Source organism: Hyaena hyaena, unplaced genomic scaffold, assembly GCF_003009895.1.
Source record: "Hyaena hyaena isolate Hyena2069 unplaced genomic scaffold, ASM300989v1 scaffold_248, whole genome shotgun sequence".
Classification (NCBI taxonomy): Eukaryota; Metazoa; Chordata; class Mammalia; order Carnivora; family Hyaenidae; genus Hyaena; species Hyaena hyaena.
In genome coordinates, this window is record NW_024080881.1 from 1,190,637 (window position 1) to 1,207,625 (window position 16,989).

General features: G+C 46.0%; 1 long non-coding RNA gene across 1 annotated transcript; it reads left to right on the forward strand.

Moving 5' to 3' along the window:
* The first annotated feature begins 4,294 nt into the window (after window positions 1–4,294).
* On the forward strand, window positions 4,295–11,693 carry LOC120240113. Its single transcript, XR_005530585.1, has 2 exons — window positions 4,295–10,951; window positions 11,614–11,693. It is a non-coding gene; the product is annotated as an uncharacterized LOC120240113 (long non-coding RNA).
* The last annotated feature ends 5,296 nt before the right edge of the window (window positions 11,694–16,989 follow it).

Sequence of the window (16,989 nt, forward strand, 5' to 3'; positions counted from 1 at the left end):
AACAAAAGAGGTGTCCTCTGGAGTCTCCCTCAGTCTGAATTCTGGACCGCAGACCCAGAAATGAAGAGTACCAGTAGCTTCTCTCTTGAGTAAGGTCGACCAGCCTCACTAAAAAGGAGAGGAGGGGAAGTGGATTCTGGCATTCTCTGGAGGTTTCAGGCCTGACGTGAGTGAGTCTGGAGCATTAGGGAGGGCCTTGCTGGCAAAAGGCCTGGAGGCCTGACCTTAAATTTTTGCTCCTGTGTCCTTTCCACTGCCCCACCTCCTCGAAGTCAACACCAGGAGGCCTGAGGTCTTTCAGGCTCCCTTCTTTTTGTCGACTGCATTTTATAGAAGTAGCATCATCACTCCTTTCATCTAATCTCCTCATTTTACACCGAAGGAAATTGCCAACGAGAAGTTATTTGGGGTCGTGCCCAAGGTCACACGGGTGTTTGTCAGTGAAGTGACTGCCAACAAACAGACCAAGGGCCACCTATTTTTAGCCAAGGCTTTTTTGAGGGTGGTGGTGGGGAGGGCATGAAGCAGCTGGCTAAAATAGATTTACCCTCCTATATTTGAAATTTTTAAAAATGCCTGTTTATTTTTGAGAGAGACAGAGAGCCAGAGACAGAGTGGGGGAGGGACAGAGAGAGAGGGAGACACAGAACTTGAAGAGGGCTCCGGGCTCTATGTTGTCAGGGTAGAGTCCAACACGGGACTCGAGCCCACGGACTGTAAGACCACAGCCTGACCCGGATTTGGACGCTTAACTGAATGAGCCACTCAGGTGCCCTTGCCCTCTTATATTTGAGTCATTAGGCCCAGATGAAGAGCAGGTTTCAGATTCAGATGATACCGAATATGGAAACACCAGTGGAAAGGGCAGCTGCTATCAGACATTCTGAAATTAAAAGGAACAGGGAGGCAGGCCAGAGAAGAGGTGCCTTGAGAAAATGTAGTTTTATGTTAAAGGGATCCTCAAAGGGCTGAGAAAAGGGCGCATAATCAAACGTATTATTAATAACTTCCCCAAAGACTGTAGTGATTTGGGGCCATCTTGTTTACATGAACCTTCCAGAAGAGAAGGAACTCACTAGATAAAGAAGAGGAAGGGATCAGAATACTTTGGAGACAGCAAGTGCTCTCTTCGTCAAACAAAAGCTAGGAGAGATGAAGTCAGTAAATGCTTGGGCCTACATAACTAAAAACAGGGGTTAGAGTCCATAATCTTCTCCAAAACAGCACTCACTCACCAACTGGTACAAAAAATTCTCTCTGGCCTTGGTGAGTTCTCTCTTTCAGCCCAACAGATTCCTGAAGTCTGACCTTCATTCCCCAAACCCAGGGAGAACTAAGTGACATACAGCCATTTTAACAGTATGAGGAATCTGCTAGAGCCTGTAATGTAATGGAAATGGCTTCTTTTGCAATTCTGAATTATTTAAAGCACTTTAAGTCTCTTCTACATCTCAAGAGCTCCAGAGTGGGAGGGAAAGAGCACGGATGACAGTTCTCAGCCCTGTAGAAAACCGCAGTGGAAGCTGCCCGCACAGGGAGAGGGCCCAGAGGGGTGGGTAAGGGGGTAGGAGAAAGGAGGGGGGGAGGTAGCCTGAGGTCAAATTCTGGGATTCAAGAACAGGTTCTGGTACTAATTAGGTGTGTCTGATTTTAGGCAGATCACAAACTCCCCAGGCTCCCAACTCCCCGTTTGTAAAACGAGGTGACCCAACTCTGTTTTCCTCCTTCCAGAGCTAAAATCCCACCCAAAATTTTCCGATCCAGGGCAAACATCAAGTCTGTGTCTGAAATGAATCCTGTGCATCTCAGTAAAATTCCACTCTTAAAGGGAAAGTGGGGAAGAACGGTTACACAAGAGCAGCTTTGCCAGGGTCAGTCGGGTGGGGGAGGGAGGTTGGTCCCTTGCCCCGACCCCCGCGCGGACTCCCTGACGCCTACACACCCCGTCATTTACAGGAGCCAAAGGGGTTTTTAAAAACAAAGAGAAACACATTTGCACGATTCCCATGTCATTCTTAGGTTGCCACCCTAACCTAGACCGTGTCATTGAACTCCATCTTCCCCTCTCTGAACTTACTGCCATTTTGCAGATTCTACAACAAAGCCCCCGGAAGTGAAAAAAAAACAAGCCCCTGGAGGTGAGAGAGGATGGATGTCCCACCCGGTCGTCGGCTCCACGCTTTAAACCACCGTGTCCCCGAGCTCCTCACTCTTGCTCATCACTTCATTTTCTTTTCCAAAACCCCAGGCAGCGGCCAGGTCTCGAGACCCTGTTCCGCCCCCTGCATCCTAAACTAGTAAGACCTGGCGCCATGCAAACACCCTATGTTACAATAAAGAAAGAGCATTTGCTAATGACGGGGGGGAGGGGGACTGTCTTGTGCGAATTTTCAATTAACGGATGACTTTTATACAATATGGAGGAACGACAAAGGACAGCAAAGGGGAAGGGAAGGCGCACTTGGGTTGCAAAGGGAAGGAGAGCAGCAGCCACTAAAAGGGAAGAGCAGCCCGAGTATGGCCGAACGGCCGAGGGCCGGCCGGGAAGCCCCTGCGCAAACCCAGCAGCCCCCGCTCCGCTCCCCGCCCCCATTCTCCGGCACCCGGACAAGGCCTGGGGGCGGGGGAGGGGCGCGCACGCGCACTGGCGTGCTGCGTCAACCGCCACCGCTCAGGGAGGCGGCCAGGACCGGCTGCAGCCGGTTCGAGCCAGCGGTGTCCGCCCGCGAGCCGACGCCTCACAAAGCGAGGCGGCGGCTCACGGTCCGCGTATCCCTGCGCAGGGCGGGTGCCGAGCTGCGGCCTGGCACCCCTCCCCCAGCCTTTGTCCCCTTTCTGGGGCCGCGGGCCGCTCGGGCTTCGGGACGAGCTGGTGCCCGCTGTCCTCCCCGTGGCCCCGACGGCCCGAGGGTCCTGGGCGCGGAGCGGAGCTTGGCTGAGCGGGGCCGGGGCAGACGTGCCCGTCCACAGCCCGCCTCGCCCCCTGCTTCTCCACGCAGTCGCGTGGAAACCCCGGCACCATTGTTCCCACATCCTCCCGCCTCGCCCCGAGTCACATACCCTTTGCACCCCCAGGAACCAAGGTGTTCTGTTTTGTTTCCGCCAGGATCCTTGCGATGCAGTGCTTAGTTAGCTTTCCCTTTAGTTGGGGAACTCCAAGGGGTGCTTTGAAAGCAAAACTCAACCTGCAGAAAGGGGAGGCTCTGGGTCTGGGGGAAAAGTCTTTGTATCCTCGGCACTTCCGGTTTAGAAAAGCCAGAGGCCAGAGCCAAGCTAGCGGTCATACAGACTCTAAAACACAGTAAAACAAACCCATGAGCGAAGCTTCACGAATATTCAGGAACATGTTCCCAACTGGCTGCCCAAGGTCGTGATGTCTTTGAAGGCAAAACATTAGACTTGGTTTTGACAGCGGATTTGGATTTTGATTTAATGAGAAACCTGGAAGCTTCGAAACGGTTCCTGCTGGGACAGAACAAAGTGTAGGCATGACCTAAAACAACCAAAAATGGCGGGGGGGGGGGTCTACCAAGCATTTACACAAAGTCCAGAAACATTAGGCGTGTGAAGGAACGAACACCAGCCCACCCGATGCGTCGGATATCAGCGGCACCTCGCCCCCCCCAAGCTGACTCGCCAGCTCTTTGAAGGAGACGGCAGCCACACACTGTGGCTAGTAGAGACCCTTTCTAGAAGTGATTTCTACATTTAGTAGACTTAAGTAGATAACCCGGGCCGCTCAGGCTTCTCCAATAACAGGGCGATCAGAACCAACCCGCAGGCCCCGAAGCTGTTTGGGGTACAAAGGGACACCTTGCCGCAAATGGCTGCGGCCATTTTACCAGGCTGATGCTGGGTTACATAATAAAAATGGAGGCCGTCGGCAAACCCATTTTAACCTCCCTTCAAATAGCCCCGAATAGTACCTACTGTACTCCTGAGAAAACCGAACAGGGTGTCTTTACAGCTACGGAAAAACTCCCCAAGTAATGGCTGTGGGTTTGGGGGAGCTGTTTGCTCTACTTCCGTGTAATTTTGGTTTTGCCTACATTTTCAGCTCAAACGTGCTTGCTAGTAAGTTTTAAATATGTGTGGGTCCAGAGTTTCTAATCAAGTTGCGTGAACCGTCACGAAAAATCTGGAAGGTCCTGTAAAACTAGATTCTATTTTTAACCCTGCCCTGGGACTATTTTTGCTTCCCTCACAATGGCGGCGGAGGGTTATTGAAATCGTGCTGTGAAGCATCCTTCGTCTATAAATACGCCTCTTCGGAGCTCTGCGGCAGGCTTTCAGGCAGCGAGCGCAGAGGCGGCTTGGGAGGCAGGAGGCCTTGCCTGAGGAGATTGCAGATAAGTTTTTCTCTTAGAAAGAAAAAAGATAGGATTTAATACGATTCTCTAGGAAATGTAAACAGTGTTAATACTTAGTGAGCTATTGCTTAGCTTTAAACTCTTAAGAGTAACTTAAGATCTGTAGGGAAAATAATGAAGACTTCTAGTTTGAGAGGAAAGATCTTTCTAGAACAAGACGGAGGTTAAGAAATGAAGCTACTTCATGCAGTGGCGAAAACCTAAGCTTTAAAAATTGAGGAAAGAATTGCAAAGCCCGGGATTCAAAAAATCCTTAAATTGGAGGGCAGACGTCTAGATAGACGTTAAAATGTAAGCGATCTAAATAGGGCCTAAACGTTATTTTAAAAACACCAGTTGTAGGTGGTTAAAATTAAAAAGATTCTAAAAAGGTTAAGTTGAAGGTGACTTAAGAGATAGGCCTTAGGCCTTAATTCGTAGCACAGGCAGGATTGCGTCATTTGAAACTTAGTTAAGACATTATTTGCTAAAAAAAAAAATGACAAATCTTAATTGGGAGCGGTAGGACAAATTTGGAGAGCTTAGAAAACTGAAGTGGAGAACTCAGAAGACAGAAGTACAGGAAGGTGAAGACTTAAAAGTCAAGTACAGGAAAGTGAAGAAAAGACTTAGAGAAGATAGGAAAACTGGAAGAGAAATTTCGGCTTTTAGAAGACAGAAAGATTAAAAGTCCAAAGGGAGGAAGCAGAATGACAAACTAGAAAACCAAGGCATCTAAGGTCTCAGATTACAAATTCAGGAGAAAACCAGAAGTTGGAAACAAGGTGGAAGACACGGTCAGGGAAAGTATTTCGGGTAGGAAATGAAAAACTAGGACAACTATTGAACACAAGGATAGAAGATAGACAACAAAAAGAAGATAGAAAAGGTTAAAGCCAAAAAATTGGATTAAGTACAAGAAAAGGAAAACTGAGAAAATTAAATTATTAGAATTTCTTATAAAAGTCCATGAATTTAATTTCTGGTGGTGCAGAAGCTAGATTTGAGAAGACCAGGGTGTTAAGACCCCTGTAGACCGGCACCAACTTAGAAGAATTATTCAGAAGCTAGAAGGGAAATCAGTTCAAAATTACCGCCTTTTAATGGCCTTGGTACTAAAAAGACTGAAGTTATTTAAGAACCAAGGTAGAATATTTTTGGAGAGCTAAAAATTTCAGTGCCTTAAATACATAGTTTAGTGTCCTTTGGAAAACTTAACGAACTTTCATAACTGAAGCAATTCAAGAACAAGAATAATTTACAACTTAACGTTTTTGCAATGGACTTTGGGCTAAGATGATTTTAAATCCTGAGGACTAGCGTAATTGGCAGCTGACCCAGGTGCTACGCAGAAGTGGATTCAGTGAAACTAGGAAGACAGGAGCAGCAGACAGGATTCCAGGAACCAGTGTTTGGTGAAGCTAGGACTGAGGAGCCAGCGGCAGTTCGTGGTGAAGATAGGAAGGAAGGAGAAGTCCGGGAGCCAGTGCGGTTTGGTGAAGGAAGCTAGGAAGAAAGAAGGAGCCCTAACGATTTGGAGGTGAAGCTAGGAGAGAGGATTCCAGGAAGGAGGAGGAGCCAGTGCGATGTGGTGATGAAGCTAGCGAGCGGCTTGGCGGCTGTGGCTCGGTGACCACGCGGAGGCGGCGAGCAGGCGGTGTGGAGGATAGATAGAGGATCCTAGAGCAGCAAGCATCCCAGTGTGCAAGGCCGCAGGGAGAGCGAGTGGTGTGGTAAAATCCGTGAGGTCGGCTAACGTGTGTTTTGTAACTGGAGTATGGTAACTTCTATTTGTTTTTCCAATGGTAACGGGGGAGTTGTGTACCTAAGCGCCAAGGGAATTACGGGGATGTAGGCCGATTCCGGGTGTTGTAGGTTTCTCTTTTTCAGGCTTGTTTTCTCATGCATCTTGTCTGAAGCTTTTGAGGGCAGACTTCCAAGGCCCGGAGGAATGGTAGATGGCAAGTTTTGTTTGTTTTTAACCAATTTGAACTAAATGAATTTGATAGCACAACTTTGAGACAAGATTCTGGCGAGTTTTGTAAGAAGTTTTTATTTTTAGTTTGGGGTGATGAAGCATTTCAGTTTTGTGAATAGATGACCTATTTTTCTTCCCTCACCCTGTATTAAAGTTCTGTAAATGTGGAGTTTGGGTGTGTAACCGTGGGGGGAAAGTTTTTTTGTGGGGATGGGGGGGGCAAAATATGTTTTGAGTTCTTTTCCCCTTAGGTCTGTCTAGAATCCCAAAGGCAAATGACTCAAGGTAACAGAAAAAAAAGAAAATCCAGTATCAGGATAATCAGAACACCACAGGTTTACAGTTTCTAGAAACTAGAGCACGAGCAGCTCTCACTTTTGAGTTCTGTGGCGGAGCTGTCCATTGGAGAAATGGCTGGTAGTTACTCTCTTTTTCCACCCCTTTGTCAGATTTTTAATACATAACCCTTTAAATTTGTTATATTTAGTAATTTTGGGGTGGTCTTAACACGGAAGAGGGTGGGGGAGAAAATTTTCTTTCTAAGATTTTCCACAGATGCTATAGTACTATTGACAAACTGGGTTAGAGAAGGATTGTACTGCTATGCTGTTGGCACGAACACCTTCAGGGATTGGAGCTGCCTTTTTCCTTGGAAGCTGAAATGGTACAGCACAGTGCATTGGTTCATATTCAGCCCTCTCAGGAGCACTTCAGAAGAGCTTGACTAGGCCAAATGTTGAAGTTAAGTTGTCAAGTAATGTGACCTTTAAAATCCCTTTTATTTAAGGGGAGGGCAATTTTTGGCAATTGGTAGTTGGCAGTGGCCTGTTAATGGTTGGGATTTGGGAGGGTTGGGGTTAGGTAATTGTTTAGTTTATGATTTCAGATAATTCATGCCAGAGAACTTAAATGCTTAGGATGGAAAAACTAAAGAAATCTCAACTATCAAGTTGGCAAGTAACTCCCGATCTTCTAGTTTTTGTTTTCCCCCAATTTTTGAATTGGGCAGTGGGGGAAGTTCATGAAGATCCATTGGATTCACAGTGTAGGGCTTGGGGAAGGAAAGTACAGGACCGGGGGTTGGTCTAGCCCACTGGCTGACTTAGAAGTTTTGGGAACTTACAAAAATGGCTTAAAGTTGTTTGGATATGGTAGTGTGTGGTTCTCTTTTGGAATTTTTTTCAGGTGATTTAATATAACTTAATACTACTGTAGGAGCTTCAGAGCAAAGGAAGTGGCTTAATGATCCTGAAGGGATTTCTTCTGATGGTAGCTTTTATATTCTCAAGTAAGATTCCATTTTCAGTTGTGTATAAGCAAGTTTTTTTTCATAGTGTAGGAAAAGTATTTTCCCTTTGTATGACTGCAAACAAGATGCTAAGGTATGCTTCAAAATTATTGTAAATTGTGTATTTTAATCATAACTGATAAAGAGGGTGGGTTTTTGTGGATGAGGGAGGGGAAACCTTTTTTTTTTCTGTAGACTTTTTTCAGATAACTTCTTCTGAGTCATAACCAGCCTGGCAAAATGATGGCCTAGATGGAGAGGGGAGCTCCTTGGTGAATGATAAGTAAAGGCAGAAAAGATTCTATTTCATACCTCCATTGGGGAAAAAGCATAACCTTGAGATCCTTACTTCTGATGAACGCATGGTCTGCATATGCAAAAAAAAAAAAAAAATTTAACCAAATGAAACTACCAATTTAAAGTTAATGGAATCTACTATTTTAAAGTTCTGGCCTATCAAGCTATACCCATACACAAAAATGAATCGATGAGAAATAATATAATGAATTGATGAGAAATAATACAATGAATTGATGAGAAATGCAACGAAGATCAAATGTCCATCTCAAAATACTGCTTTTACAAAAGCAGAATAAAGAAATGAAATGAAAATAATAACTACGTTAATCCTGGAGTAAAAGAAGCTGAAATAATTCAGAGTGGGATCAAGTGGATTGAGAGGAGGCTGTGCTGTTTGCCAATCTTTCGTTTGCCTCAGACAGGTTTCTCTTCATTTATCAGAAGAGTTGCTTCATTTCATCTGGGAGCAGAAAACAGCAGGCAGCTGTTAACAGATAAGTTTAACTTGCATCTGCAGTATTGCATGTTAGGGATAAGTGCTTATTAAAAGTAAGAGCTGTAGATGTCTTGAGTATTGAACTTGGCTGTTTTTCCTGATCCCTTCCCTTGGGGATTCCAGGATTGTGAGGCATTTTCCCATCAAGCCTTCGTAAAACGAAACAGGGCTTGTACCTGTGGCTTCCGTGATGGGATAGCACACCTCGCTCAGGCAAGTAATTCCTAAAAGCCTTGAGGTTGGTGCCTTGATGATAAGGCGGCGTCTATAAAACTAAGAAAATGTATTTAGCATTGAATCTCTTAAATCCTAGAAAAGGACAGCATAATGTGTTAACAAGAATCAGATGTTGTTAATCTTGCTAAAATTTAATTGTGATGTACGTTGTGCAGAAAACATTAAATCGTTCAAAATAAAACCATTTTAATATAGAGAATGTATGCTTTTAGAAAGCTGTCTCCTCATTTAAATAAAGTATTGTTTGTTTGTAGTTAGTGTTGGGCAATCTTGGGGGGATTCTTCTCTTAATCTTTCAGAAACTTTGTCTGCGAAACACTCTTTAATGGACAAGATCAGGAATTGAGCGGAAGAACGAATTTAACTTTAAGGCAGGAAAAACATTTTATTCTTCGTAAAGTGATGAGCATTTAATAATTCCAGGCACATGGCAATAGAGGCCCTCTAAATAAGGAGTAAATAACCTCTTAGACAGGTGGGAGATTATTATCAGAATAACAGGTAACTACACCAACACCGTTTCCAGAAAGTCAGGGGTCTATATATTGACCGTGGTAGAGGAATGAGATACTGTCCACATTCCAAATTTTGCATGTTAACCTTTAAATGCTTATCTCATTGGGTGTTAGCCAACGTTTACACAACTGGCTTTTCATATAGGTATGGGGGGGGCATGTGGGTTTTTTAAAGAATTTTCCTTTGCAGAGGCTTCATTTCATCCTTCATGAAGCTGTTCAGGATTTTGACTTGCATATAAGCGCTTGGCTCTGCCTTCTGTTCTAGTGAGTGTGTGAGACCTTGCAGTGTCCCCGCATAATACTCAAGTAAAGTTTTTTTTCCCCCATTGTTTTTGGAGGGAAGGGAGGAGGGGGTGGGGCTTACTTGTTTTAGCTTTTTTTTTTACAGACCATACAGAGAATGCGGTTGTCTTGACTTCAGGTCTGTCTGTTGTGTTGGCAAGTAATGCAGTACTGTTCTGATCTGCTGCTATTAGAATGCATTGTGAAACGACTGGAGTATGATTCAAAGTTGTGTCCCCCCCAATGCTTGGAGTAGTGATTGTTGAAGGAAAATCCAGCTGAGTGATACAGGCTGAGTGTTGAGGAAATTTCTGCAGCTTTAAGCATTCATGTTTGTGATTGAAGTCAAGTACCTTTTGCTGTGCTTCTTTAGGTAAAATGCCTTTTGTTCACTTCTGGTAGGGGGTGGTGGGGAGGGCACTGAAGCCTTTAGTCTTTTCCAGATGCAACCTTAAAATCAGTGACAAGAAATAAATGCCACACCAGCAACAGTCTTCAAGAAATGTAACTGGCAAGTGGAAATGTTATCAGTTCAGCGGTCTTAGTGCATTGTCTCTGTGCGGGTTTCTCTCTCCCCTCCCTTCGTCTTAATTCTTACGCAGGAACATTCAGAACATTCAGAACAGCAGACGTATGCGAAGGGCCAGAGAAGCCAGACCAGTAAGGAAAACAAAGTAGCTTATTTACTTTAAATAAACATTCCATTTAAAGTGTGGGGATTGGGAACCACTAGTTCTTTCAGATGGTTTTCTCCAGACATGGAGAAGGAGCTTCCAGTTGAAATTCACCAGTGGACAAAATGAGGACAACAGGTGAACAAGCTTTTTTTCTCTATTTACTTACATACCAAGTCTTGATCCATGACGAGTAAATAACTTAGCGTTAAATAGTTTTCAGCTTTATGCTGGAGTAAATAGCATGTGAGCAAGCTGTTGGCCTGGGGGTGGAGGGGTGAGGTGGGCGCTAAGCCTTTTTTTAAGATTTTTCAGGTACCCTTCCCTAAAGGCACCGAAGGCTTAAAGTAGGACAACCATGGAGCCTTCCTGTGGCAAGAGAGACAACAGAGCGCTATTACCCTAAGGTCAATAAAAAATGGCGTCGGCCTCGTAACCCCGCCTTCTGTTAGGAACGAGGACTCGCCTCCACACCCTGGCAGACGTGCTCTGACGCTCTTTTCGGGAATGGAGCATCTAAAGGAAGGCTTGGAGTACCTCGTGTACCCTTGGGCCTGTCTGTGGCCTCTAATCGTGCTGCTTTTATAGCAGCTTTTTATTAAAAAGCCCAAACCTCAAGTGATGGTTGAAGGGGAGGGAAAGGGGAAAGCGGGCAACCACTTTTCCCTAGCTTTTCCAGAAGCCTGTTAAAAAGCAAGGTCTCCCCACAAGTGACTTCTCTGCCACATCGCCACTCCCTGCCTTTGGCCTAGCGCAGACCTTCACCCCTCACCTCGATGCCGCCAAGTAGCTTGGATCCTTCAGGCCATGATCCATAATCGGTTTCAAGGTAACTGGTGCTGAGGTGTCCGGTGGGTTGCACTTGAGGAGAGGCCGTTAGTTTGCCTGCAAAATAGTTAATGTTCTTAAAACCACAGTTAAAAGCTGGAAGGTATTTTGTCTGTAACCCCATTATCCAGGGATTCAAACACTGAAACCAGTGAGTGGAGAGTAGTAACGTGGACAACTGATGTGGGTGGGAAAGTGCCTTGTAAGCTGAAGATTGGCATTTAGTCTTGGAGGAGGCCTGTTGGGTGGGATTGCAAACACTCTCTGCTAAGACTTTTTCAGGTGAACATAACAGACTTGGCCAAGCTAGCATCTTAGCTGAAGCAGATTCTCCAGTGCTCTCCAGTAGGGTTGCAAAGGTTTTTCTTTTCCTGAGAAAACAAAGTTTTGTTTTCTCAGGTTTTGCTTTTTGGCCTTTTCCTAGCTTAAAAAAAAAAAGCAAAAGATGCTGGTGGTTGGCACTCCTGGTTCCCAGGACAGGGTTCAAATCCCTGCGGCGTCTTTGCTTGACTCTAACCTCTGTCTTCAGGACGATGTTCATTTTCCTTCTATGTTCTAGGCTTTTGGGTTGGGGGAGGTGGAAGATTCAGACTTTGTTGGATTCAGCAGAAACTGAAGTTTATTTATGTGGGATCCTAATAACTTCCTTGTCCTAATTTTCAGGTAGTTCCCATGCATCTTGCACATGGAGAAACCTCCCTGTTGAAAACTGAACATTTCACATTAATAAAAATAAAGCGTTTCATGTGTGTGATTCTTCTATGAACAAAACGGGTTTGGGTAGCTGAGAGAAGATGGGGGGGCCCGTCTTGGGGGTGTGTGTCCACCTTAGTGCTGATGAGGGTGATTGGCCCAGTATAATCTTCAACTAGGGGACCCACTTGGGGGAAGTGGTGTAGAGTCCACAACCGATGAACTAACACTTGCAGGCCTTGAGGGACCTTGTGCATTTCAATAAAACCAGCTCTGTGGTGGGCTGAAGTCCCGGGTTACTCCTGACAGCAGGTTGGGTCTTGCAGTTGCCTTGGTTTGTGGAATGGTCTGGATACTAGGTGGTTTGCCCTTTTCAGTTGCAACGAAGAATACCACCCTCCCCAGCACCACAGTGAAACACCCTCACCGTCTTAAGTGGCTGCTTGTCCCCGTGAGCTGTCCCACTCCTCACAATTGCCTGAAGGGGTGGGAGAGGACCATTCCACGCAGCCGGGCCTAGGAGAGTGGGGGGCCCCAGTCTATAGGAGATGCTGCGCCCGGCAGAGGCCTCCGGAGCATCCTGGGTCACCTGACAGCCACATTTGGCCCAGTGAAGGGGCCTCAGTGGACAGAATTTCTTTTTCCTTATACATTACAACTCGGATGTTAAAAATGGAAAAACAGGCTTTGGGTCGCTTTACCAACCAACACGGTGGGGCTGGGGTTTGATCTTGGTCTCAACACCTCCCCTCTGTTGCTGTTACTTGAGTGCATGAATATGTCCGAGTCAGCAGCAGACCAACCTCCAACCCACCCAACCTTGCAGGCCCTGGACACAGGGACTTCGACTTCCCTTGAAATAAGAGGCAGAGGACAGGGAGAAGCTGGACCGTTGTCCCCTGGGTGCCGTCTTCAGGCCTTTTGGAGAAAGGTCTTCCACGATTTTCCAGAGTTGGAAGCCTCTCTGCAAGCACGAGACTTCATGGGAGAGCAAAGTAGTAAGAGAGGAAGGCCTGGCGTTAGGGGCCAGCCGGTTCCTGGTGCTGAGCCGGGCTTCCGGTTGGCCAGGACGGGAGAGGTAAAGGCCAGACCTAGAGTCAGGGACAGAAAGGTAGGAAAGCAGGCCGGAAGCCACTTGCACCCTCTTGAGAACGAAAAGGGAAAGGAGAGGAGGCCGACATAAAGTCCCCCTCCCCCCCCAAAGATTACGTCCAAGTTAAGAGGCTGGGTCCTGTGGGTCTTGTGACCATAGATGAACCCCAGGCATTTACATACCCCTCGGGCTGTACCAAGTGCTCTCCTTGCAGGTTTCTGTTTTGCATTTCATCACCCTGATCCTCCTGGGACTGGGGTGGCGGAAGGGGGTCTCTAAAACCTGAATTCAGGCGGCAGCCCCACATTTCCTGGCCTCACCAAGCTTCCCCTCAGGCCTCCGAGGCCCAGCACCAGTGGGTATGGACCCAGGCAGCAGATTTCTGACTTCAGTACAGGGGTGCCGGCTAGGAGAGTGAGAGGACCTGGGGGATGGGACAGGGTGTGGGGGAGAGGTGTGCCAGTGTCCCTGGCACACTGGTTGTTGATTCAGAAACCCAAAGAGTTCGGAAGATGTGGGTCAAATCCTGGTTCCTGGCTTTGGTAGGTTGGCAAACTTAGGGCGTCACCTGCCCTCTCCTTTATTTTCCCACCGGTTAAATGGGGTTAAATAAAATGGGTTAATGCCCTGCCTGCCTGCCTGCCTGCCTGCTGGGGTAAGGACTACACAGCGATGGAACGGGAAATGAACGGCCTTTTGCTGCCATCTAGTGGGTGAATGCGGCATTGCACACACTGTCCTTGGAATACCTCGGAACCCGATTGCGTGTTCAGCAAACATTTTTATTGCTAAGTATTATTCCATTGTGTGGATATTTGAGTTATTAACACTTTTTTGAAATTAGGAATAAAGCTTCTATAAACAATTGCATACAAGTATTTGTGCTTTCCTTTCTCTTGGTATGTTGCATGATAGGTGTATGCATAGTTTTCAAGAAATTTCCAAACTATTTTTCAAAGTGGTTGTACCATCTTGCATTCCCACCAACACTGTGTGAGAGGTCTTATTTTTCTTCATCCTCATTTTTTTTTTTTTTTTTATTTCTAGGAGAGAGAGAGACAGCGTGAGCAGGGAAGGGTCAGAGAGAGAGGGAGTCACAGACTGAAACAGCCTCCAGGCCCCGAGCTGGCAGTCAGCACAGAGCCCGACGCGGGGCTCGAACCCACAAACCGCGAGATCATGACCCAAGCAAAAGTCGGACGCCCAACCGACTAAGCCATCCAGGCGCCCCTCTTCATCCTCATTATTATTTGGTATGGTCTTTATTTTTTTTAACGTTTATTTATTTATTTTGCGAGACAGAATGAGCAGGGGAAGGGCAGAGAGACAGGGAGACCCAGAATGTGAAGCAGGCTTCAGGCTCCAAGCTGTCAGCACAGAGGCCGACGCGGGGCTCGAACCCACGAATCATGAGATCATGACCTGATCCAAAGTCAGCCGCTTAACTGACTTAGCCACCCAGGTGCCCCTAGCCTTGTCTTTTAATTTTATCTATTTTATTGAATATGTAGTGGTTTCTCATCATTTTTTTTTAAATTCCATATAGTTAACATACAGTGTTATATTAGTTTCAGGTGAACAATATAGTGATTGAACACGTCTATACATTACTCAGTGCTTGTCATGATAAGCATACTCTTTTAACCCCTTTCACCTATTGCACCCGTCCCCCTCCCCCTCTGACTCCTCCCCCTACCCCCCCCCCCCAACCTTCAGTTTGTTCTCTGCAGTTATGGATCTGTGTTTCTGTGTTTTGGTTTGTCTCTTTTCTTTGTTTCTTAAATTCCACATATGAATGAGACTTATTTCACTTAGCATTATACTCCTTAGATTTAGCCGTGTTGCTGCAAATGGCAGGATTTCATTTTCTCTTAAGTTTATTTATTTAAGAGAGAAAGAGGGCGTGTGGAAGGGGCAGAGAGAGAGGGAGAGAGAATCTCAGGCTTTGCACTGTCAGCCAGGAACCTGATACGGGGCTCAAACTCACCAACTGTGAGATCATGACCCGAGCCCAAATCAAGAGTCAGACCCTTAACCGACTGAGCCACCCAGGTGTCTCAGGATTTCATTATTTCAATTGTTTTAAATTAGGTTTTATATGGGGCGCCTGGGTGGCTCAGTCAGTTAAGCGTCTGACTTCAGCTCAGGTCATGATCTCACAGTCCGTGAGTTTGAGCCCCACGTCAGGCTCTGCGCTGACAGCTCTGTGCTGAGCCTGGAGCCTGCTTCAGATTCTGTGTCTCCCTCTCTGTCTGTCCCTCCTCCTCTGTTTGTGCCCTGTCTCTGTCTCTCAAAAATAAATAAAAAATGTGAAAAAAAATTGGGTTTTATAATGACTTAATGATGTTGAGCATCTTTTCATGTACTTACTTGCCATTTATATATTTTTTTTTTGGTTAAGTGTTTATTCACTTTTTTCCCTAATGTAGTTATTGGGGTGTTTATCTTTTTATTGTTGAGCAGTAAGATCTTTTGCAAATATTAGATATGAGTCTTTTGTCCTTGTATATTTTGAATATATTTCACCCAGTATGTGCCTGGCCTTTTCATTTTTTGTAACTGTCTTTGAAGAGTAGAAGTTCTAAATCTTGCTACTTTAAAAAAAATGTTTATCGGGGCACCTGGGTGGCTCAGTCGGTTGAGCATCCGACTTCGGCTCAGGTCATGATCTCCGTTTGTGGGTTCGAGCCCCGTGTTGGGCTCTGTGCTGACTGCCAGCTCAGAGCCTGGAGCCTGCATCAGATTCTGTGTCTCCCTCTCTCTCTGACCCTCCCCTGCTCATGCTCTCTCTCTCTCTCTCTCTCTCAGAAATAAATAAAGCATTTAAAAAACATTCTAAAAAATGTTTATCTGTTTATTTTGAGAGAGAGAGAGAGCGAGAGTGAGCAGGGGATGGACAGAGAGGGGGGAGAGAGAGAGAATCCTAAGCAAGGCTCCACACTGTTAACACAGAGTCCTACGTGGGGCGTGAGCTCAGGTAAGGCGAGATCATGACCTGAGCCAAAATCAAAAGTCAGACACCTAACCTGCTGAACCACCCAGGCACCCCACTACTTTATTTTTAATGTTTATTTATTTTTTGAGAGAAAGAGCACGAGCCAGGGAGGGGCAGAGAGAGAGGGGGACAGAGGATAACAAGTGGGCTCTGCACGCTGACAGCAGTGAGCCTGATGTGGGGCTCAAGTCACAAACCACAAGATCATGACCTGAGCTCCAGTCAGACATTCAACTGACTGAGCCACCCAGGCACCCCAGAAGTTTTAAATCTCAAATGAACCACTGATACACAGAATAACATAAAGGAATTTAAAAATAATGTTGAGAGAGAGAATCTGGTTTGTATGTATGTATGTATGTATGTATTTATTTATTTATTTAGAGAAGCTGGTTTTTAAAAGGTACATATACTCTGTCTCCATTTATAAAAAATTCTCAAAAAATGAAAACGAACCTGAAATAACAGCAAATTAGGAGTTTCAGGGGGGCGGGTGCCTGGGTAGCTCAGTCGGTTGAGCGTCTGACTTCAGCTCTGGTCATGATCTTACAGTTCGTGAGTCTGAGCCCTGCCTCAACCCCCGCATTGGGCTCTGTGCTGACAGCTCAGAGCCTGGAGTCTGCTTTGGATTCTCTGTCTCCCCCCCTCTCCCGCCCCTCCCCTGCTTGCTCTCTCTCTCTCTCTCTCTCTCTCTCTCTCTCTCAAAAATAAATAAATAACATTAAAAAAAAGGAGTTAGAAAAAGACAAGGAAAGCTCAACGGTGATGAATCTATTGCCTTGATTGTAGTGTTGATTTCATAGATGCGCACTGATGTCCAAATTCATCTAATTATATGCAAGAAAGGATACGTGTGTGCAAGGAAAGGCACTTTGTGAACACTTCCTGTGTGCCAGACACTGGGAAGATGGTGAGATGCGCAGAGAAGTAATGGACTCTCAACAGCTCCGAGTCTCGAAGCAGATCGATTTAAAGAAACAATGATCGCGGCGCCTGGGGGGCTCAGCCGGTTAAGCATCCCACTTCGGCTCAGGTCATGGTCTCACATGTTGGTGAGTTCGAGCCCCACGTCGGGCTCTGTGCTGACAGCTCAGAGCCTGGAGCCTGCTTCGGATTCTGTGTCTCCCTCTCTCTCTCTGTCCTTCCCCCGCTCATGCTCTGTCTCTGTCTCACTCTCTCTTGAAAATAAACATTCAGAGAAATTAAAAAGAAAAAAAGAGAGATCATACACGTCCATACAACAATGTGAAACTCGAGC